The sequence below is a fragment of the Papaver somniferum genome, unplaced genomic scaffold, assembly GCF_003573695.1.
Source record: "Papaver somniferum cultivar HN1 unplaced genomic scaffold, ASM357369v1 unplaced-scaffold_22, whole genome shotgun sequence".
Lineage (NCBI taxonomy): Eukaryota > Viridiplantae > Streptophyta > Magnoliopsida > Ranunculales > Papaveraceae > Papaver > Papaver somniferum.
This window is the reverse complement of record NW_020632152.1, coordinates 3,989,033-4,015,239: the sequence shown is the minus strand read 5'-3', so window position 1 is coordinate 4,015,239 and position 26,207 is coordinate 3,989,033.

The following is a 26,207-nucleotide window of genomic DNA, read 5'->3' as shown; positions in this document are numbered from 1 at the left end:
ACACTTATATCATTCAAAGGGAGATGGTTTACGTGATTGTAATATCCAAATTCACGCACCAAGTCTAGCATCTCTTACCTACTGGGGTAATGTGGCGAAGGATTATGACATGTCCAACTTAAACTCTATATGGAAAAAGATGTATAAATTCTTTGAAAAAATCTATATGAATATATGTGGACACTCCCCTACACTTCAACTCGGTAGTATCGTTAATGTAATTGAGTCATCCAAAATAAAATAAGGTGGAAAATCCTAATATGGTATGCAAAAGAAGAAAACTAAAAATAAAAACGATTGAAAATATAAAACCAATGAGTTGCCTCTCATTCAATGCTTAGTTTAACGTCCTCAGCCTGACACTCTTATTATCGTCTGTATATCAATAATTTGAAAATTTTTTTGGTTCACCCAAACAACATGGATTAGTAGTAGAGTTGCTAATACTGTAATACACTTTGATCCTTAGCAACAGGTACCCCGGATGTAATTGTAGTCGCGGTGCATAGTCCAGTTTTTCCCTCATCCGTATCCAATCTAATGTATGATGGATTCTAATTTTGACATTTGCATCCGGTCCAAAATCGAATTGGTTGGATGCAAATGATCCAATGCATCGATTTCTTTTATATTCATATCTAAAATATATTAGGAAAAATTAATAAGTTTTTTGTAATCGGTAAATAAATTTTTATATTAAGAAAATGGCAAATACAACGTACACACACCCATTAGAAATGCTGCTCGCGGATGAGATCCCACATACATGTCATAAAAATACTACATCTTCGGGATACAAATGTCTAACCCAGGGTAAACCAATCCGCGCACCTCTACCACCTACCAAATTCTTGTGGACCTTACCATGGCCACCAAAAATTCGACTTTTCTTGTGGAAAGTCATCAATGAAGGATTACCAACCTTCTCTCTCTTACATCGAATCAATTTGATCAACTCAGACAAATGTACAAGATACAATACTGATATGGAATTAGCAAGCCACCTTTTAATTCGTTGTCCAACGACAACTACTTCCTGGAACACCTTATTCAATCAACTTACAAATGCACCAAACTCCAACCCCACCCCGACCTTCACCTTAACTCCACAAACAACCATATCCCAAATCCTGCAACAACCAACATCAACAACTATAATCTCCTCCTTCTGTTTTCTATTCTGGACCCTATGGCTATCCAGAAATGATCTAATTTACCAACAAAAACAAACAACTTCGGAAGAAATCCTAGCATGGGCTCAAAAACTACAACAATAATATTCAGGGGCACAACACGCTTCACCACCAATCATACCAGGAGATACACCAACATTCAACCACCCAACAACAAATAGATGGATAGCAACAATATCGGTAGGTTGGTCCACTCCGAACATCAACTAGATTAAGATTAACATAGATGGAGCAGCCAGAGGCCACCCAGGATTTGCAGGGGCGGGATTCGTCTGTAGAGAATCTGATGCACGAACGTTAATAGCAATGGCCCAACCACTGGGAATTACCACTGCCCTAACTGCAGAAACCTGGGCGTTACTTGGCCCCAATAACAGCAACAGAGAGACAATGACCTAGAATTCTCTTTGAAACGGACTCTGAGAACCTCCTGCGTTTCATCACATCAACCACCATGCCACCTTGGCACAGGCAGGGATGATTGAAGAAATAAAAAGTAGGCTTAGGCAAATCCCGCAAGTCGCTATACAACACAACTACAGGGAAGGCAATCAAGCAACAAATGGATTAGCAAATCATGCGGCAGATGGAAGCCAAGCAGGAAACTATTCAACCAAAATTTGGGACCAGATAATCCCATTTTTTATCAGTCACATTTTATTTCAGGACTCTGTGGGTACCACCTACCCACGGCAAGTTGTAAATTAAACTTTTTCTAATAAATTTCATATTTCAAAAATATATATATATAAAGCCCACATTTAATAAAATTAAATAACCAATTAGCTCGAAAAGAACACCACATAAAAGGAAATCTTCTCAAACCCTAGCCTTAACAGTACCCTCAATCTACCGCCGATTTCGCTTCTTACCCAAAATCCACCACTACAAGCATACATTTTCCGCAACCAAACTTTGGATGGAAACAAATCCACAGAAACTACCTAGATCTAAAGTTGGAAATTTAAAAACCTATGATTAGATCCCAAAAGCATCAAAGAACGAAACACAACAAAGAATGAAATTCGAGCTTCGAATTGGTCCATAAGGGGAGGCGGCTAGGATTGAGAAGGTAGAGAGGGAAAGAGAAGAGAGGTTAAAATTAAAATGAGCCAATAGGTATTGTGTTTCCTTATTTCTATTTCCAGAAGAATTACAATGAATAACCGGGAATTTGGCACTCTATGCTTGGTAAAAATTAATAAAAATGACTTAAGATCTTATTACCATTACCATTATATCTAATATTAACTCAAATAACCCGACCTTTACTAACATTTCCCTTACTCAATTGTAAAATACTAGTAGCGAAAAAATCTCTAATCAAATATACTCACAAAGAAACTCGTATATTCATTTGATATTAATATTTGTAATTTTATCTGTACTTTGTTGGTTGCACCTTGAACATGTATAATAATATAATTCCTAATGCCGAGAATGATAATATCGTGAAATTTGTTTAGTAGTACTTCAAATAAACAACTAATACCCACATTAGTGAATTATTCGTACATCAAATAAGCAACTAATATCAATATTAGTAAACAAAACAAGCATACTAAATGAATAAACGAATTTAGCGGATGCAAATATCTAATGGATTTTTATCTCTGCATCCCCATCCATCAGTATATGGACCGTATATTGCCCCCAAAACAATGCATTAGCTGGGTCGAATCCACCGATTCAATCCCAAATGCTCACCCCTCGATATGAACGATTTTTTGGGGACCAGTCTTTTTTTGAGGGGACCATTATTTTATAAGGTCATCTACCCTATACTTATAAGGGATGTCCTAAAGTGTAGACATTACTAATTTTCTCCTTAACCCTAATTGAGATTATAACTAAACTAATAACTACCAAAATATAAAAAAAGCTAATCTAATCTATTAACAAAAACCAAAATCAGACTACCCTACCGCCGCACAAAGAAAAAAAAAATCTTCTTCTTCTTCCTTTCAACATCGTCTTCATCGATTAATCGTCGATTCATAAAATTTTCATCGTCGATTAATCAATCGACTATAAGAATGGTTCTTCGAAAGAAAACCAACCGACTTCAAGGAGAAGGTCCTCGATTGGGACATCTAGCAAATCAGCCAAGTGATTTTGAGATTCATAAAGAAGTGGAACAACCAAGTGAAGTCATAATCCAATATAATAGACGCTTGAAGAAGCCTGATTCTGCCATGGGACCGATTCGCAGGTATTTTACAACAAACCCATTACTTTTAATTTGATTTTGATTCGTTTAATTGAATAGAAATCATCAAAATATGGTCCAAATGGAAGTTACAGTGCATTGTTCGGTTAGGACGAATTTATAAAAAACCCTAGTTTGTTAACCGAACTTCCTGAAAGGAAGAACACGAAGAACAGTTCGGTTTTATAGGATTCAACATTAGGTCACCGAACTGCCAGTTCGGTTAGTTCGCAAAGAAGCCTAAAACTTTTGTCTAACCGAACTTAACCTATTTTACAAAAAAAAAATTCACATGTAACCGAACTGTGTTATTTTGCCCGTTATTTTGAGTTTTTATGTAACCGAACTGAGTTATCTTGTTCGGTTGCTTCGCATAAAATTCTAAAACTATTTATTAACCGAACTTTACAAAAAAATAAAATAAAAAAATTCAATGTAAACGAACTATGTTATTTTTCCCAATATGTTGAGTTTCAATTTAACCGAACTTGCCCAACTATGTTGAGTTGCATACATGTGGAGTTCGGTTTATTCACAAAAAACATTGACAAACCGAAATCTTCACTAATAGTGACCAATGTTGAGTTCGGTTTGTTCGCAAAAAACCTTGACAAACCGAACTCTTCAGTAGTTGCATACATGTGGATTTCAGTTTGTTCGCAAAAAACCTTGACACACCGAACTCTTCATTAATATTGACCAATGTTGAGTTCGGTTTGTTCGTAAAAAAACTTTGGTAACCGAACTATACTCTGGAACACAAAATTAGACTTGACCTATTTTTCGTGAACTTTTACTACTAACTAAACCTTACGCTGAGAACCCTTATGTTGCATCGGATTTAGTGAATCATTTATCGGTTAAGCTAATATCTTTTGTTTTCTTGATTAGTGGGAGAGGCAAAAAATCAAACCAACCTTTATCGGAAGATCTGAGAACTCCCACGCCTCGAGGCAGAGTACACTTAGGTGTCGCTGAGCGTGGAACCAAAAATGCCAAGTTTGGAGGTGGGTCATTACCGGGTGTTGTCATCCAAGATGGTGTCAATAGAGATAATGTTGACAACATAATCCAACAAGTTAATGAAGAGATCGTGGAAGAGATGGGCAGTCAAGAACATAATCAAGGTGGAGAAGGTGAACCAGCTAAAGAAGGAGGAAATGAGGGTGACGATGATGAGGGTGAAAAAGATGAGGAAGATGGAGATAAGGATGATGATGAATCATAGGAGAACTCGGGTGAAGAGGAAGGGGAACAAGTAGAAATAGTGGGAAAGAAACCTAGAAAGACGCCTAAAAAGCCTTGTACTAGATATTCATACATTCCTGATGACAATTTGTGTTTGTCGCTAAAGAAGCCAACTTATGGTACTCCAAGAGATGGAGTGGAGGTATTTATGGGCTACAAAAACTCATGGGATGCCAAGATATTTGCGACAAAGGTATGGTTCAATCTTAACCATCAACATTTCTCAGTCGTTTTATTATATTTTGACATATATTGTTCTTTTCTATATATATTAGTATATAAGATATGATGTTGTATTTGTAGGATCATAATAATGTTGTTCGTGTTTTGAAATGTCAAAAGAACAAGATATGGAATATAGAGAATGAGTGTGATGAGGTTCGCTTGGAGGTATTTGATTGTGTGTTATGGAACGAGATACAACATGCGCACCAAAAATTTGATGTTGTCACTGTTTATGCGTTTGTCGGGAGGGCTTATCCAGAGACGGATTCCTTTCATCTACCGTTTGGAGAGATGGCAATAACTCCGGATGATTGTTTTAGAATCACAACTCTACCAATTATGGGAACAAGTGTTCGAGATGGCTACGATCCCTCGATGAGTTATGAACTTCTTGAAAAGCTGGTCGAAAAGTGTCTAGGATGGAGTGATAAAAAGGCACAATGTGAGTTTAGACGAGCTAACAAAGAGCCTAAGGAAGGTGATGAGTATAATGAGTTTTAGGAAGACCGCACGTACAAGAAGAAGTTGAAAAATATCAAGCTCAAAACCTTGTTTGATGAGTTTTCAGGGACGAAAATTTGGTTGCTCAAGGAAAGTTGGTGATGACAGAGGAGAAGATTAAGCACCATGTGACTGCTTATTTGTTATATCAACTAGGAACCATTTTCTTCCCCGACACTTCAGGTCACGTGGTAAATGCTCATTACCTCCAGCTATTGGACCCCTGAGTGAGGTGAACAACTAATTTTGGGGCATTGCGATTCTTTCATTCATTCAAGCGGAACTCAGAAAAGCTTCGAGGCTTAAGAGTCTATATTTTGGAGGCTTATACACCCTTGTTCAGGTACCCCATTAAATTATCATTTTTGTGTTTCAATATATAAGTGAATGAATGTGTATTGTTACTAATCATATTGCGAATGCATTATTTGTTGCCTATTCTCATAGGTTTGGGTGTACGACCACTTCCCTAAACTGCAATTGTCTCATCTCACACTCCTTGGCCTTATGGGAAGCCTACAGCTGGTAAATATGAATTTCTGAACTCACAGGAAAAGAATAAGAAAAAAAAGGTGTTGGAGTTGAGGGAGACATTGGATAAGTTAACAGTGGAAGATGTGGTTTTCCATCCTTACACCATTGCATCCGATGAAGACGAGGAGGATGTTGAGGTTATTGATTTCTCACCTGTTGCGGCTTATAATGGACCGTTGTTTCATCCTGGAGGTTGTACAATGTATAATCCTCGAAGAGTATTTAGACAACTTTCTTGTATCCAAAGTGTCCCACAAGTGGAAAACTTCAACTTCAAGGTGAAGAAGTAGGGAACTAAGAACTCCGAGAAGAATTTCTCCCCCAAATACGATCATGCTCCATCAGTGGACCACTGGAAGAACTTTGGTAATTATTTTTTTCCAGTCGAAGAGTTACAAGATACGTTTGATGAGCCAAATGCCGTTGACGAGGGATATATGGAATGGTATGAACATTTTTCTCATCCTCGTGTAAAAAATAGTGTCCAACAAGCCCGTGCTGATAAAGCAAAAGCGAAGGCAGTGGAGAAAGAGGCTCAGAAAATTATGAACCATGCCCTTACATGTGGTGATGAGGCCTTGATCTTGTGGAATTCGGCGGTAAGATATTTACTCTTATTTTTGTTTTTCAAAATGTTATAAAGTATTTAAAAATAATAGTTACTTATGTTTTTGATTGAGAAAAGGTGAAGGAAAGTGGTAAATTGCTGAAGAAAATGATGGAAAAAATCCGGAGTGGAGAGCCGATGGACACTCGACAACAAAAAAACCTCTACAACCAATGGACTAATGTTTTTAATCCCAACCTTGTCGATACAAACCAGGTTGATCCAAGCCAAACCATTCTGTTGAAGAGGAGTCGTCGAGAAGGGGAAGGTTCAAGTCGGATGGTTGAACAACAAAGCAGTGGAGATGACACTCCTAGTGACGAAGGACGACTTAAAGCTCCTAAACACAAGAGTAAAAAAGTTTCTCGTAGTGGTCGTGGTAAATGAGTGATTGCAACAATTAGTACTTTGTTTCCTTATGTTTGGAAGAATTTTTTATTGCGGATTTGGTAGTTTGTTTCCTTATGTTTGGAGGAATTTTTTATTGCGGAATTGGTAGTTTGTTTTCTTATGTTTGTTTCCAACATTTAGATATCTGGATTAGTAAATGAATTTCATAATTTGGTTTTTAATTTGTGTTTTAAGGGATTAGTTCGGCTATTTGACTCATATATGTTTCATTAAATTCAAATTTTTAAGAAACAATTAGGTAGTTCGGTTAGTAGATTAAATATCGTAAACAACCGAACTTGATGGTCCAAAAGTTCGGTTTATTCGCAAATTTTATAATCTAACCGAACTCAGCTACAAAAAAAAAGAAATCAGAAGTTACATAGTTGTATTCGGTTACTTGCTTTATTTTTTGCAGGTAATCGAACTCAAATATTCGGTTACCCTGCAGAAAAAATGCAAGTAAACGAACTTATGGGTTCATAAACCATCCTTAGTGTAGTTTTAGTTCGGTTACCTACAATTTTTTGGCAGGTAATCGAATAATACTCTGTAACTTTTGAATGTTTTTTGGTTGCTGAGTTCGATTACCTTGGATTTACGGAACTAACCGAACTTAAGGACAACCATGTTCGGTTATATGTATAAAGTTTTCAGGTAACCGAACTCAGGAGTTCGGTTTTGTCGATGCATTTCTTTTGTAACCGAACTATCTATTTTGAAATTTGAATGACACAAATTTCAAGTAACGACTATTTTTGTAGTCGTTATACACCTCAGTGGTATAAATATGTGTTAGAGCATGGCTTGGTTGAACCCACCAAGCGTTGGTATGTCAAGTTTGGTTGTCATATTTTAGTGAATCAAAACTCATGTTAAGAGTCGTTTGCTTATGTACTAGAGTTAAACTTCGTATAGGTTAGCTTGAAAGTATTAGGATATGAGACATACAAGTATTGCGAAGACTTGAAGATGTGAAGAAGCAAGGAGCTACAACGACAACAATCATCCTTCCACATGAGGTTAGTGATATTTGACTTGAACTGTTTCATTCCCTAACGTATCTTTCAAGTTGTGCATATTGAAAACATAACTGCGAAGCATATTTGAACTCTAGATAGACATAGTATTAAGGAATACAATACGAGGTTCATTGCTTAACCATTAAATTTTGTAGATAAGACACCGCCATAATCATTTGAATGCTATTGTGATTATGTATGGGTATGAGGTGAGGATTTCATCCTAGGGAACAATGTTTACATGTGTTCTAAGGAAGTAAGTTCATAAACTTGTTTTGTGAACCGAAAAAGAAATTTCCAGGTGTTATTGGTTTTGTTATTCATTGCATATTCTTATGAACAACCAATATGTGTGATAAAGTAGAACCGCTCATAACTTGTTGTGTTTTTGGTAGAACTATTCACAAAGGCCTGACTTTTGTATTGGTATAACTTTTATTAGTAAAACCAATTTTAAGTAATCACCTTGGTATGATCGGATTATGTCTGCCTTAGGGAAAGGGAACCAATCCTTGTAAGGGAAAGGAAACCGATCCTTGTAAGGGAAAGGGGAACCGATCCTAGTATGGGAAAGGGGGAACCGATCCTTGTAAGGGGTGCAGTACATCAAAGGGAACCGATCCTTGTATGAGGTGCAGCAAGGTTTACAGCAGAAAGGGGAACCGATCCTGTGAACATGTGCAACACATATAAGTTAGATACCATATATATGCGGGGAACCGATCCTAGTACCTATTCAACCGAATCTTTTGGGAAACTAGATAATTGCGGTTTATCTTTGTTTTCGATTGATTTGATTGACTAACGCTGGTGGAAATCTGATTGCACCTAGTTTGTTTATTCTTGAGAATCTTATCTTCTGATATAAGATTCACTCAAACTAGTTCAGAGTTTCGACAGGGATCTTTAGATTGTTGTTAGTTCTAAAGACGATCTTGTGATAATCCATTATTAACAGACTCCGTTCTGCGCGTGATTGATCACAAGAGATTCAAGTTATTGTGTGCAGGTTTTTATTGAAGATTTAAGAAGATTTGAAGACAAAGAAGATATTGAACATCTGACTTGGGTTTTATAATCTTTGCTGTCCACAATACTTGTTTCGGTAAAAGAGGATCCAATTAATAATCGGTTTATCCTTGTGGTAGATTGAATTGATTAATTGAGTAGATCGGCATCAACAAGGTTCTTCGGATTAAAGGTGTTGTTGGCTTAATCTTAAACGATTACCTTAGGGTGACTGAACATAAGATAGATCTAGACCCGACGAAGGAGTTTATGTTAAGATAAACAGAAGAGCCTTTGTCCGACTTATATCACTTGGTTGAATAGAGTTGATACCAAACATATTTCTTGTTCCTTTACTGTTTGGAATACGAACCAAAGGGATTGTTCCAAGTGTGTGACTTATTCATACATCGGAGGCGTGGGAATACAGACGGAACTAAGTGAACTATAGGGTTAGTTACTTGATATCAACTATACGAAGTTAGGTGTAATTTTTTGTAACGGCTTAATCCTGAGAGTATTCAATTCTGGACTAGGTCCCGGTTTTTTTTTGCATTTGCGGTTTCCTCGTTAACAAAATCTTACTGTGTCATTTACTTTTATTTTCCGCATTATAATTGTTTTATTATAATTAAAGTAAATTACACAAACGTTAATTCATATTTACTTGACAAGCAATCCTATTGTGTTTGGTTAAGTCTGAACCTTTGTATCAAGTAAACATACTTCGTTGTTGTATTGTCTCGATATCGTATCCATATAGGATCACACTAAGTGTGAACCGATTAGTTGTATTGTCTCGACTCAGTCCATAGGCAATCACTTTAGGAGAAAGGACTTATAAGTAGGAAAAGTTTTGGCTTGAGGTATATTTGGGTACCCTCGCCTTTTGAATTAGTATCAGAGCAGGCAAACACGAAAAGATCTAACAATCAGTGCTTGGTGCGATCCAACCTATGAGAATTGAATCCATGTCTGATTCAGTTAATGTTATGCAAGAGTATGAATGCTCAAATGTTGAAGATGTTAATACTTCGTTGACTCATGATCCAGGAGTTATGAAAACATCTGTGTCTTCTTCTGAAGAAAAATAAGATACTGATAAAGAGTTGATAAAACTCCTAAAGCCTATACAATCTCTGTCTTCTAAAGTGTTTATCTTAAAGACAGAGTCAAATCTTCTTAAAAAGGAGATTAGAGAAAAATACATTCGACTGAATTGTCTAGCCAAAGAGAAAATGATCTCGCTGTTAAACTAGAAGCTCTTGGTAAATCTCTTACAGATAAAGAGACACATCCTATGATTCTGACTAATGTTGCTGTTGTGATTTCTTATGATGAGGAAACTAAAAGTCCTTGCTCGATTTTTACAGACTGTGACAAAACCGGGTTAATCACATCTGAAACAGATCAAGACGATGGTAGTTTTCCTAAATACATCAAGTTAGAAGAGGATGAGAAACCAGCTTCTAGATCTACTGATGATCAAACGAAATCTTGTCCAAAGAAAACTTTGAACCGATTCCGTGATGACTCTAAGGAATACAACTTTCAGTCACTTGACAGAAAACTTATACTTCTTCAACATACGGTGGTAAAATTTTTGAAAGAAGTTTCTTGTCTTAAAAAACTTAAAGATTATTACTGAGTAGAAAGACAGATTATACTACATCCCGATAAGATCAACTTAAAAGAGTCAGAGGAAATAGTTGATAATCGCTTCTGGAAAAAGGTTCCTCCACACCCATATCGAAACAGTTCTGGTTTTGATAAGGAACGACTTCAGAAGGAAGGTAAAGAGCGAATATCTGCCAAAAGAAACAATTAGGATTTTCCGATAGTTGCTTCAGATGACCACACTAATGTGAATAATAAGGAAGTCCTTAGAATGAGAAAATATTATGAAAATCTCATTGAAAGAATTAAGAGAGATATAGTTATCTCTGAGAATTCTCACATTAGTACATTTTCTCCACATGTTCATATCTCTAGAGCTAGAAAAGATCATCGTCTTGGAAGAAAATATTTTGGGCAGAAACTGCCTAGAGCAAACATGAACTATGTTTCTAATAATCACTGTAAGCTGGAAAAGGCTTACTCTGATGCAACTTAGTTGTATCGCAATTGTGCACTCTCATCCCATACTGTGCTCGTGATATTGGATGAGAAAAGGCATAATAAAACAGGAGCACATGTACTTTGTGCAATTGTTTATCAGAAAAACTATGTAATTTATGGGTTGTTGCGAATCCGTGGGAGTCTAAAAATTGTTCATGTTTATCATGATTTTCCAAAAATAGGTGTTATTTGGAATTTTCGGATGTTTTTAATAAACCTTCCAACTTAGTATTCTCGGACTAAGGAAACGTAATATATAGTCTTATATTTTCGGATTCCAGTGGTCTTTTGGTCTGAAAGTTGTCACTTTAAGAAGAGAAACTTTATCTTGTCTGTATCTGAAACCCTGAGGAATCCTTTATAAATTCACTCATAACTGAACATGCCTCCAATAACTCGCAGTGTCTCAAAGTCTAATAAGGAGGAAGCTCAAAAAGTTAAGGATTGTCAAGGAATCAATACAGAGAGAAAGAAGAACGACATTATGTCTGATTATGACTCGGATAATTCTGCTGGATCACAAGATGAGTCATGTCTGTTGGCTTACAACAAATAAGATCCAACCAAAACCAAGTGGATTCGTTCTGATAGTATGTCTCAATATATTCAAGGTTTTGGAGAACTAGAAACCAATCTTGCTATGACTATTCGACATCAAGATTGGATAAAGGAGAGGTACGAAAGTACAAGAGGAATTCTTGGTGAGCTCAAGGCTCTAATTGAAGATCTTGAGAAACAAGAAATGGTTGCGGACAAGTCCCTAGAGACATGCTTTAAGAGTTTGAACACTGAAGAGACCTCAGTGAACAACAAGAGCACCACTAGAGATTAAGTTATTTGTTGCAATACTTAATCTAATGTAATAGACATCAATTTTTGATTTCTTCATTGATTGTATTGGTCTATTATGAATAAAACTATTATGAATAAAATTAATCGATTAATAGTTTTTCTTGTGATAGTTTTTGGTTTACATAGCCTGTTCTTAATTGCTTTTACCTTATTGCTATGTATGTTTATGGGATGTTTGATTTCAGTTTTATAACTTAATATTCAATCTCATATATTGTGAACCCTCATGGTTTGGGTGACTTTTTGATTTAGCGGGATTAAGTTCTAGCCCTAGTAGGTAGGCTTTATCAAAGGATTATGAGGGGTTCTAATAGAAACAATATGTGAAAAAGTCACAATATGTTTAATCGGTTTTGGTTTAGCATAAAAGCATATGTGTTTCAGCGGTTTTCAACTTTTGCTTGCAATTGTTAAAACCGGTTTTCAACCTTTCTCTGGTAAAGGTTGAGGTATGTTGTTATTCTTTTGTTCACGCATAAGGATGACAACGTGGTGATATTTTGATATCAATTCTCCCTGGACGAAGATGCAATCATATTGGAGAAGTGGATGCGAAATTTGAGGTAACAATCTTGTTAGTTAATTGTTTTCCTGTTTAAGAAAAGCCTGAGTTTATATTATATATATTGTTGCTTTTGCTTAACGAAATTTAGGTTCAATTGATATTTATTCCATGATGTCTGTGTGGATGTGTGTTTCAATTGGTTCATGTTAAGAAAAACTATTGTTATCTTGCTTTATTGTGTGATATCAATCGTTTAGGCTTACAAAATTTCGGTACAATTGATGTGTGTGTGATTCAATTGGTTCCGGTTAAGAAAAACTATTGTTATCTTGCTTTTATATGGTATCAATCGTTTAGGCTTACAAAATTTCGGTGCATTTGCGGTGCTTATAATGTCTATTATTGTTTCAATTGCTTACGGTTGAGGTGAATAATTATGCAAGTTGATTTATTTTGGTTTGTATGAATTATTTATGGCTTAACGAAATAATATGTGTACTGGATGAGTTGTTTAGTCCAATTCGATTCCGGACAAGAAACTAAGTTAATTATGATCTTAGTTTGTCTTATCGAAGTGAGGTTTCGGTTATTCAAGTCTAATCGAATGCCTAAACAAAGAAATACTAGTTAACTAACCTAGTCTTTGGTTTGTTTAAAATTGAAGGTCTAAGTTTATGGATAACTATAACCTGATGAGAAAAATGGAGTTTATTCTTTATTTTGGTCTTATCGAATTAAGCGGTTGTTTTTGAAAAATCGGTTTAGCAAATGAACTAATGTGATTAGTTGTTTTTGGTTTGCTAAACTAAATGGGAAAAATTATTTCGGGCAATTGTTTCCTTGGAAACATATCAAAATAAGACTACTTGTAGTTTCGGTTTTGATATTGGTTATCAGAACATGATGTGTGGAACCCTCGTCCTCAAGTCTACAGGTTTGCAAGTCTATTCTGAGATTTGTAAGATTCTTTTCGTGTTGTCCTTTATTTTTTTGTTTCTTTGTCATTTTTGTGACAAAAAGGGGGAGAAATATATGGAGTAAACAAGTGATACTGGCATTGATTTTATATAAATTGGTATGATTAAGGAAAAGAACATTGGTACTTGAATTTTTTATCTAACGAAAGAGTGAAAGCACAGACTAAGGGGGAGTAACATGTCATATAGATTGGTATAACAAAGACGTGCAGATTGAATATCTACCTATCTTCCTTAGGAGGAGTATTTTCTTTGTTATTATAATGTCAACAACGACATTTTCAAGGATTGAATGTAAGCAGTTTCACTGTGCTGTTGAATCGGGAATCAAGCAGATTGTAATGAATTATTGTAATTTGTTTATCCATATGATGTAAGAGTTTTGTCACTAAAATTGACAAAGGGGGAGATTGTTAGAGAATGGCTCGGTTGAACCCACCAAGCATTGGTATGTCAAGTTTAGTTGTCATATTTTAGTGAATCAAAACTCATGTTAAGAGTCTCTTGATTATGTAGTAGAGTTAAACTTCGTATAGGTTAGCTTGAAAGTATTAGGATATGAGACATTACAAGTTTTTCGAAGACTTGAAGATGTGAAGAAGCAAGGAGCTACAAAGACAACAATCATCCTTCCACTTGAGGTTAGTGATATTTGACTTGAACTGTTTCATTCCCTAACGTATCTTTCAAGTCGTGCATATTGAAAACATAACTGCGAAGCATATTTGAACTCTATATAGACATAGTATTAAGGAATACAATACGAGGTTTATTGCTTAAGCATTAAACTTTGTAGATAAGACATCGCCATAATCATTTGAATGCTATTGTGATTATGTATGGGTATGAGGTGAGGATTTCATCCTAGGGAACAATGTTTATATGTGTTATAAGGAAGTAAGTTCATATACTTGTTTTGTGAAATGAAAAGGAAATTGCCAGGTGTTATTGGTTTTGTTATTCATTGCATATCTTGTGAATAACCAATATGTGTGGTAAAGTAGAATCGCTCACAACTTGTTGTGTTTTTGGTAGAACTATTCACAAAGGCCTGACTTTTGTATTGGTATAACTTTTATTAGTAAAACCAATCTTAAGTAATCACCTTGGTATGATCGGATTATGTCTGCCTTGGGGAAAGGGAACCGATCCTTGTAAGGGAAAGGGAACTGATCCTTGTAAGTGAAAGGGGAACCGATCCTAGTATGGTAAAGGGGGAACTGATCCTTGTAAGGGGTGCAATACATCAAGGAGAACCGATCCTTGTATGGGGTGCAGCAAGGTTTACAGCATAAAGGGGAACCTTTCCTGTGAACATGTCCAACACATATAAGTTAGATACCACATATATGTGGGGAACCGATCCTAGTACCTAGTCAACCGAATCTTTTGGGAAACTAGATAATTTCGGTTTATCTTTGTTTTCGATTGATTTGATTGACTAACGGTGGTTGAAATCTGATTGCACCTAGTTTGTTTATTCTTGAGAATCTTCTCTTATGATATAAGATTCACTCAAACTAGTTCAGAGTTTCGACAGGGATCTTTAGAATGTTGTTAGTAAGGGTGCACACGGTACGGTTCGGCTCAGTTATTGGCGAGACCGAGTACCTGTACCTCCTTAGCCTCGGTTCCAAAATTTTGGACCGGTACCTGTACCTTGTACCTCGGTTTAGGTACCATTCGGTACACGTACGGTACCAGGTACGCTTCCGGTACCAGTCGGTACTTTTCCAGACATATATTTATGTCATTTTCCCAGACAATCTAAGTACCTGTTTTACCTGTTTTTCAATATATTAAGTAATATCTCAATCAAAGAACAAAGAAACAACTAATAGGTAGCAATAATACTAGCAAACCAAAGTGCCAAACACACACACTAAAGTCTTGAAAATCCGAAAAAAGAACAAGTAGCAGTAGGCAGTAGCACACAAATACACACACTAAGTCTTGAAAATGAGAAAATCTGAAAAAAGAACAACTAGCAGTGCAGCTAGTGCTGCAGTAGCACTGACTGGACAGTGGTGGCAATGACAAATACAAAGTCTTGAATCTTGATCTTCTAATCCATGTCAGCAGCACTTGTGGTGGTGGCATTATTGTTGATAGGACCAAGTAAGTTGCAAAAACAAATAATAGCAGTTAGTAACTATTAGTCTATATCCATTACCGCCAAACACAAGTAATAATGTAATATGTATATCAATATATGTTTGTATAATTGTATGTTACCTTCTTCATGTTCAACATCATCATCTGGTATGTAATCAGATAGAAGATCAAGTTGTATTGGCTTCCTTAGCTAGTCTCTAGTCCAATAACAAATTTCAGCAACTAATCAAGATTACCTGCTACAATACACTTGATCAAGTCAGATAAACAAATCAAGATTATCTACTCCTAAAACTTTAAGCAACAAAAAACCTATTCACATTAACTTCTCAGTACCTATTGATTCTTCATTTCAATAAAATCCATTTTATTTAGACAAACAGGGAGGTGATGAAACATAAGAAGATTCATGAAACATAAGAACTAACTACTTGTCATTCTTGTCCTGCTCTAACATGTAATTGCAGTTAACTACTTGGTACTTATATCATCATCAACAAAGTCTAACTGCAGTATAATGAACCAAATCGTAATCCCATATTGCTAATTGTAACTAGTAGGAACACCTAACCCATAATAACCTCATAAACAAAAGTTACAAAATCACAGAATTTGAGCATCACTGCAAGTAAATGCACTTTGACAACACCAAAAATATTGAGTAACTAACTAATTATCTACCTACTTCTCGCAATCATGTAAATTAGAAATCAGAACAATTACTAACACCCTAATTTCATTAACAAAAAGAAAAATAAGTACTCAAATTACTAAAACAACACCATTACCATTCAAAGATTATCACTAGACACTAGACAGTGAATTAGGAACAACATAATCCAAAACAACAACAAATCTCTAACCTTTTCCTTCTCTTTATCCACTCCCTTAGATAATCTGACTGATACTTAATCCAGTTCAGTTCTTTTCTTTTCCCTTTGTCTTATCCTGTGAAAGTGAAACCCTAAAATAATTAGACATAGCTTTCAAGATCAAAAGATTCAAAACTTTACAAAAGTAATGATTACACATCGAAGTTTTGTCTTGATTATTCACGAATCATCAACGAAAACATGATTATAATGAAAAAAAGGTACACGGATAAGAAGATGCAGATTAGAAGAAACGTTAACCTAAATTGAAAAAAAAAATCAAAATCTGCAACATCTGATTACCTCTTAGTAAGAACTGAGACATAAACCAATATCAATCAACGAGACAGAGGAGTAATCCAACGGAGTTCTTCACTTCTTCTCCTTCTGAGAGACAGAGGAGAGACGAAAATAAAAAAGAAACGAAATTGAGAATAGAAACCCTAGCCCTATAATTTTTGCTTATATACCACCACTTAATCCAACAGTTATTATTGATCTATCATCCCCTAAATCTGACGGCTACAACTAATCAGTATAGACAGTACGGTTCGACAAGGGACTAGGTCAGGACCGTGTACCTGTACCTCCATAGCCTCAGTTCCTATTTTTAGGACCGGTACCTGTACCCCGTTCCTCGGTTCGGTATAAAACCAGGTACGGTTCCACCGGTTCCGAGACGATCCGTCAGTCCGGCTCGGTTCCTGTGCACCCTTAGTTGTTAGTTCTAAAGACGATCTTGTGATAATCCATTGTTAACAGACTCCGCTCTGTGCATGATTGATAACAAGAGATTCAAGTGATTGTGTGCAGGTTTTTATTGAAGATTTAAGAAGATTTGAAGATAAAGAAGATCTGAGTTGGGTTTTATAATCTTTGGTGTGCACAATACTTGTTTCGGTAAAAGAGGATCCAATTAATAATCGGTTTATCCTTGTGGTAGATTGGATTGATTAATTGAGTAGATCGGCATCAACACGGTTCTTCGGATTAAAGGTATTGTTGGCTTAATCTTAAACGATTACCTTAGGGTGATTGAACATAAGATAGATCTAGACCCGACGAAGGAGTTTATGTTAAGATAAATGGAAGAGCCTTTGTCCGACTCATATCACTTGGTTGAATAGAGTTGATACCAAACAGATTTCTTGTTCCTTTACTGTTTGGAATACGAACCAAAGGGATTGTTCCAAGTACGTGAATTATTCATAGGTCGGAGGCGTGGGAATACAGACGGAACTAAGTGAACTATATGGTTAGTTACTTGGTTCTCAACTATACGAAGTTAGGTGTAATTTTGTGTAGTAGCTTAATCCTGAGAGTATTCAATTCTGGACTAGGTCCCGGGGTTTTTCTGCATTTTCGGTTTCCTCGTTAACAAAATCTTGTTGTGTCATTTACTTTTATTTTCCGCATTATAATTATTTTATTATAATTAAAGTAAATTACACAAACGTTAATTCCTATTTACTTGATAAGCAATCCTATTGTGTTTGGTTAAGTCCGAACCTTTGTATCAAGTAAACATACTTCGTTGTTGTATTGTCTCGATCTCGTATCCATAGACGATCACACGAAGTGTGAACCGATTATTTGTACTGTCTCGACTCAGTCCATAGACAATCACTTTCGGAGAAAGGACTTATAGGTAGGAAAAGTTTTAGCTTGAGGTATATTTGGGTACCCTCGCCTTTTCAATATGTGTCTCATAGTTAACATTTTGTCTCAAAATCTTCTAAAAATGGCAGCTACTACTCCTAAATTTACTCTAGATAAAGATCTTTCTCTTTGCAGAAACTACATACTATATTATCCAAAGAGGGGTGAAGAACGAAGAATGAATGGTATTATGTGTCAAAGTTATTGGGGGAAAATTCATGAGAAATTCTGCTCCGAAACAACAAACCCTCATAACCGTGATCATATAGCTTTGTTCATTCGATTTGGAAAGATTCAAGATAGAGTTGTGGAATTTATGGCTTTGTTTCGTATTGTAAGGCGGTATCAACTTAGGGGTGAAACATTCGACGAAATCATTTTAACAGCAAAAAATGAATGGTGAAGATGGAAGAGAAATAATTTCAAATATGAAGATCATTTCTGCATCCTCAAAGACTTTTCATAACGAGTTTTGGATATTAAATGTCTTGTAATAGTTCGTCCATGTCCTGTAATCTCATTTCCTAACCGAACTTTTGTCCTTCAATAGTTCGGTGATGTCCTTTAATCTAAGTTCATTTCTATAAGTTGCATTTCAAAAAACACAAAAATATGACAAAATAACACAAAAATAAGACCAAATTCCAAAAAACACAATCTTTCATTCGTTCAAAGCATACTTAGTTTAACTAATGGTACATTTAATCATCCTCAAGGGAAATTAAACCTTCGTGTATAATTTTGTCCGATTCCTTCAAATATTTCCACATCTCCATGTTATGTTCATACATAATGCACCAACCCAACATTGTGTCAGGGTTAAATCCAGGCCAATAAGAGTGGCGGCATATCGGAGGAAACGGACAATTGTCTTCTAACCGGCGGCCTATAAAATGGTTATTGTTAATCAACGCAATCACCACTCTCCTACGCCTAAGTTTCTCGACACAAATGGTTGTCTTCGGAGTGCATGTGAAACTAGCACCTTTTGAGAAATAGTGAACCACGCAATTGAATGCGTTGGCGATTAAATGCCCACATATCGGCATGCCCATCCAATGATCCCTTTTGATTGGATTGGCCCCGTGGAGACAGATTTGATACCTAATAAATTGCATATTGAGACTAGCATCCCCATCGGACAACATTGTCTTGTAAAATTCCGGTTTCTCCTTTAGCTTCATCAACAACCTTTGACGGACATAAGTGATTTGATTATCATTATATAGCTCGGCACCTTGGGTGAAAGGCCCTAGTTGTTGTACAACAACATGAAAACCGCAATTACCATCCGGAGGGACGTCATGGGTGGATATGACGTAATCTCTAATGTAAGGAGGTAGCTCTTCCAAGAATCTTTTATCACCAAGAGGTGGTGTATCATCAATTGGAGACTTTAGCTTCACGTCTTGTTGAATTGGTTGGCTCGGTTCCGACGGAGTAGGTTGGATTGGTGGAGAGTGTAACATCGGTCCTTTTTTCTTCATATCTCGTTCACTTGTCTCGCCCTTTTCCATAATATTCCTATCCCTTTTCTTAAAATCTTCTTGGTACTTCGCCGCGGTATGCTCATACCCTGAAGGATCTCTAGTAAAAGGGGTCATTTCGCTTTTCCTCTTAGCCAACGCCTTTGCATATTCTCTAACTTGTTTTTTGGTTTCTTTGGTTCTTGGCCTACCTTTGACCTTTCTTTTATTCGTTTCTTGCACGTTATCCGAAGTGTGCGGATAAACGATTGGTCGCATGTCATCCCAAAAGATTTTCCTTTCGAGTTTGTTCATGTTCCAGTACATCTCGATCACGATTCTTCCCATTTCATTGTCACCAAACTCTTGTCCGACATCGCCCTTTGGAGGAGGGACAAAACTTAATTATTGCTAATGTGGATCTATATCGCTTAAAGGGATTATGCCATGTTCATACTTAGCTATCACATGACGACAAGGGAGTCCCATAGACTTCATCATGTTGTAAACACACACCTCGTCCGGCTTGGTTCCCCATATGTCGATCAAATTCACCTCAACCATTAACCTCTTAATGCAAGCATGTGAAACATTATAGTGGAGTCCCTTGAAAAAACAAAGGTCCGCCATTTTCTTGATGTTACCACCTTTGTCTACAAGCTTTTTGTACTTCATGATGCGACTTTTTTTGGAACTTATCTTTAATTCTCTCAATATCGTGGTTGAAGTAACTCTCCACTGCGTTAAACACAACCACAAAATTATCGACACATCTAAAGAGATTTTTCTTCAACCGGTGGTGAGACGATTCTACCAAACTTGTCGCTTGATTCTCAAAGTGTTTATAGTTGTTAGTAAAAGCATAAACGAAGCGCTCTTTGTGCGGTTCCAACCATTGCTCCACCACATACGTTATTATATCCTCCGGATATTCGGTGCTAGAACAATGTTCTCTAAATTCGGCAAGATTTAGATAATACTCTTCTTCGGTGAGAGACCAAGTCAATGCCTCCCATTCTCCGGAGAAGGCAACCCATTTAGCGTGATTTATGGAGTATTGTTTATCAAATGCCTCTTTTTCATCGGCTTGTTCATCTTCCAATAGCTTGCTAATCTCTTCCAATCCTTTCCTCTTAGGTGGACAAAGTTGAGGCTTGCACCTATTCATCACATTGCACCGTATATGAAATGTACAAAGCATATGATTTGCCAATGGGAAGACTTTCTCTATTGCGTTCATCAATGCTACTTCATTGTCCGTCACGATAACCCCGGGTATATCATCATCTCGGTAGATCGCCTTCACTTGTTGTAGCGCCCATGTGTAACTTGGTTCTTGCTCGTCCTTTAGAAAACAAAAGGCAACGGTAAACGGTGACTTCGTCGACGTACGACCAACAATGTTCAACAATGGCATCTATTTGTTTGTCTTGTAAGTGCAATCCATTATAAGAACTTCATGGAAGGATTGAGCCAATTGAACACTCTTCGGATGAGCAATGAAGAGATGAGTTATTTCTTCTTCCGGACCAACCTTCTTTTGAACCGCATAGCCTTTCTCTTGAGCCAAAAAAATAAATTGTTGCATTACTTGTCTATCATTCCATTCATTCCTTTTAATTGTCTCAATTGCATTGTAAATGGTGGACAAAGATGATACGTTATCCGGGTTATCTTCCTTTAATAAGCGAAGCATAACGGTAGGTGGAATACTCATTTTCCTATACTTAGCAATTTTTTCCATTTTTTGAGAAGTGAGCCTTGCGACCATTGCATGTCCTTCAAGATCTTTCGGACGAGGGTGGTTATGACGACCTACCACCTTATCCAGGGACGAATCCACATTGGGGCCAGTGGGGTCACTGGCCCCGTAAGATTTTTTAAATCTGTCAGTATGTGTGTATATTTAGCATGTGTCCTTCAAAAGCTAAGCGATCTGCCCCCATAAAATTCTTTGAGAATCAGAATATACGAGATACTTGGTTATTCAGTTGTAAAACAATCTCCATCTCCATCTCCCACGATCAAAAATAACAAAAAAAAAAAAGAAAAAAGAAAAAAAGGAAAAGGAAACGGAAACGGTTCTCTTAGAGATTCATGAAAAGAAGATGGAATATACCGTGTTCTGACTGCTCTTATTCTAAGGTTAGTAATTTCCTTACTGTTTTGTTTAATTTTCTTTTTCCAAAATGGCTTTACTGCAATTTGGGGTTATTGTAAAATTAGGGTTTTACTACGTGTATGTGTCTTAGATTTCAACCGCTAAAGATACAGATAAATCATTCAATTTATCAGGAGAGCGATTATCGCGCTTGAATTTGTTGATGGTTTTGGACCTTTGGTAACAACCTTTACTATTATGACTGTGCAGTATACTACTTTCCTAGTGCAAATATTGTGTAAAAAGAGTACATTAATTGATATGTTAATCATTAGAGGATAAAAAATTGAAGAAAATAGTACATCATGTAGAAGATTTTATGGGCAGGGAAACTAAGGTTAGTTCAATCTAAATTTGCACTTATTAAAATTTCCTCCATATTTTGTTTAGCCAGCGAACCCATTTGAAGCACACATAATAATAGTTTTTTAAGTTCATAATGTGCCTAGAAATATCCCCTATTGAATGATTGAAGGTACGCCACACCATCGATTTAATCAAGTTTTCCTTATGTGATTTCAAACAGAAATGTTTAGATACTTGATACTTCCAGAGAAAGACCAAGGACAACAATGTATGGGCATCACTTTTGAACCTCCATACTACAAGAGAAAACCATGTAGCTCTGTGTTCGCGATCAAAGAACTGCACCACCCATTTATTTTTATGTATCTCCAGTTTGAATGAGTCTTGCAGTACTTTCATGTGAAATTTCTAATTTGGATGAGCCATCCGGTAATTAGATTAGTCTACGAAGGTGTATAAGACTTTAACTATGACATTCTTACTTAAGTTTTTCAAGAACAATGTGTCCCCACCAGACTTTTGTTCTGGATTCGCCACTGACCTTATCCATAGCTAGAAACCATTTCTTCGTTAATTTGTTCTTGCTAAATACTAGACGAGCATTTAATTTTCTTTGAGCATGTTGTGTTCTTCCTCGTCGTCTTTCCTTTATACTCATAACCCTTCCTCTTGTGACTAACATCGGGATCTCCACTTCTCTCACAAACCATTTTAAAACGAGTTTGGCTTTCTGTTCCATTAAAAACTAAGACACACTTGACTCTCTTAGCATGTTCTATATCCCAATTCTTCACATCAATATGTAAGTCAAATACCAACTCATTAGCATAGTGATGAGATGTATCTTCGAACAACATATCAACCGGAGAAGGTTGATCACCCATTGGTATAGGTTAGCATTCCATCTACAAGAAATGTAACAACATCAATCGGAATTACATTAGAGTTCGGTTACTTGTAATTTTTATTGCAATAACTGAACCCAAGGTTCGATTCATAAAGAAAAGTTGACATGTAACCGAACAAATAACAAATAAACAGTTCGGTTACTTCCTATTTTATCTAGGTAACCGAATAGAACCCTGGAACTTCAAAAAAAATTTGTTTGTTAAGTTCGGTTGTTTATGCTGTTGTTTCAAGTTTGCGAAACAACCGAACTTAATACACTTAGTATACACTTATATTATGTAAAGTTCGGTTAGCTAGTTCGTAAAAATGCAGTTTGCGAAACAACCGAACTTTGTACACTAAGTTAACTCTTATTTGCATGTAAGTTTGGTTAGTTATTGGTTAATTGGTTGCGAACCAACCGAACTTTGTACACTAAGTTAGATCTAATTTTTACGTAAAGTTCGGTTTGTTAATTTGTTACGAACCAACCGAACATAACACTGGTAATCCTAGAAATTTCCATTAATAGAAAGTCCGGTAACCTACGTGTTTGGACCAAGTAACCGAACGACACTTTCAGATGAGTTTGGTTACCTGTTCTTCACACGATGGAACCAAACTACACCTTCAGAAGAGTTCGTTTACATGTTCTTCACATAAGGTAACCGAATCGTCGCAAATCCACTTGAAAAAAATTACATTTTTAGGAAAGTTTTGACCAATTCAAGATACATTATCTAAGTTTGGAGCATACCTGGACACCCAAATACTCTTCCTCCGGTTGTGGTTGATAAAATCCATCATATTCATCTTGAGATTGAGTTTGAGGAAGAATAAAATTACCATCTAATAAATAACTCATATCCGGATCATTGTGAAGATTAACAAATACTCTAGGAGAGGATGGAGATGAAGAATCAGATGAGTTTTCATCACTTGAATACCCAAACTTAGTGAATTGGATTTTTTTTTTATTTTCCATGTTTTTCTCCTTCATCTTCTCTAACTTTACTCTCTCAATAATTCTACTCATCTAATAAAAACCCATCTTTTAATTTAATCTCACTAATTATTTTTAACTAAATCATTTCACTAATCATAACCTAAAATTAATTATGAGGATAGTTTAGGTATTAATATAAAATCTAGATATGGGGTGACCTAGATTTACTTCTAATGTCTTTACCCAAAATAAAACCATGGTCCCCAAAAAATCGTTCCTCGATAGGAGGATGTGAAAACTACAGGGAGACCCATTCTACAGATTTTCTACACCGTGAAACCTACAGGCGGAAAAGTTCATGCGCGCACCCAATTTTCGTGAGAAAATTTCTCCCAAACCCATAATTTATAAAATTTGGTTTCTTCGTATCTTATCTTATTCTTCTTCTTCACGGGAATTTCTTCTTCAATTATTTTTCTTTTCTTCCTCCCAACTGTGACTTACGATCAATGATATTGATAGACAGTATAATCACATGAAGATTGGAAACAATAGATGAATGAAATCGAAAATTAGGGTTTGAGGTGATGTTATGAGATGAATCGAGATCTTGCTGTTTGTTATTTCCGAAAGATGTATGAATGGTTTTTTTTTAATTAGGTATTATGATTGAGAAGATGGATCTGAGATGTGTTCTGAGATGGAGATAGGGTTTTGTAATTGTTTCAATCAAGTAGAACAGGAAGAAAAGTTAATTTGAGATTTAGAAAATACAGGGAATAATAATAAAGCTTATTTGAGCTTGGATGATGAACAACGACGAAGAAGAAGAAGAAGAAGATAATGCTGTTATGAGGGCATAACATGTCATGCAGTCAAAAAATGGATGCATAACACATTATCCGGCATCTTTGTTATTTTGTGTGAAATCGAAAATTGATGCATAATGCATCATGCAGTCGAGAAAATGGATGCATAACCTGATATGCATCCAAAATACGGCTGCATAATGCATTATGCATCGAGAAAATTGTTGCATAATCTTTTATGCATCGAGAAAATGGATGCATAACCTGATATGCATCCTTAAATATGGTGGCATAACCATTTACGCATCAATTTTTTTATGTACGGACTAAAATCAACCAAAACAATGGCTACATAACTCGTTATAGATGCATAACTTTGTTATGTAGTCGAGAAAATGATTGCATAATTCGTATGCGTCTGCATAATGTGTTATGCATCTGTTTTGGAGGCTGCATAATGAATATGTAGTCAGTTTTCGAAAATTTTCCCTAAAACGATGATCACCTCCGACTTTTTCGTGAAAAACAAAAATTTGATATTGTTGTTTGTACTCGTTGTGTAGCTCTCTTAAAAAGGTTTTCAACGATATAATTTTTTTAAAATTCCAAGGCGCGAATTTTTAGATATGTTATATCCAAGTTGTGTTGCCTATTATACCCCTGAAAAATTAGGATGCATGACGAGTTATACCTGAAAAAATAATATGCATAACGATTTATGTATTGATTCTTAATAATTTCGGATAATTTTGGGTGTCACGGTATCTAAAATTAATTGTGAGCCTGACAATAAGAATATTATTTTTTTTGGGCCCGCGCCTAATTTTCCCTAGGAGGATATACAACAGATGAAAACTACAGGGAGACCCATTCTACCAGATTTTTCTAATAAGAAACCCACGGACAGAAAACTTCAGGCGCGCCCCCATTTTTAGGGAAAAAATTATTCCCAAACCCAAAATTTATAAAATTTGGTTTCTTCGTATTTTTATTTCTTCTTCAGGCGAATTTCTTCTTCAATTCTTTTTCTTTTCTTTTGGGCATATCGAGATGACACTGAAGGGGTTTCGGTGATGATTTGTCGATCAGAGATGGATGATTGTTGGTATCACTGAATGGAGTGATATGAGAGATTAACAGGAAGTCGGATAATGGGTTCTGTAAATGGTTATCGATCTTTGAAGGGGTATGATGAATTGAAGAATTATGTCACATATTTATGACTGCATAACATGTTTACACAACTGATATCATCTGAAGCTTTAGAAAATAAAGAGAACAATATATAAGGGACGGAAACAAAGTTGAAGAAGAAGCAGTGAAGATGAAGTCAGACGAATCAATCAAAAAAGGACAAATCCATCTTTTAACTCATTCCTTTTCGTTCTATTTCTTATTTTTCAGATCTGATTAACAAACTTTTCTTTGAATTTTTTTTATGACGGTTTTGTTCGTTCTTCAATAAGAATCCGACGAAGAACCCAATCTCGTCTATGCTAGACAATGAAAATTCAGGGTCAGGGTCCCTATTTCATATTGAGAAGCAAGGAACTGGATCCGTTGCGATGTGGATGAAATTTGGGTGAATTTGTATGT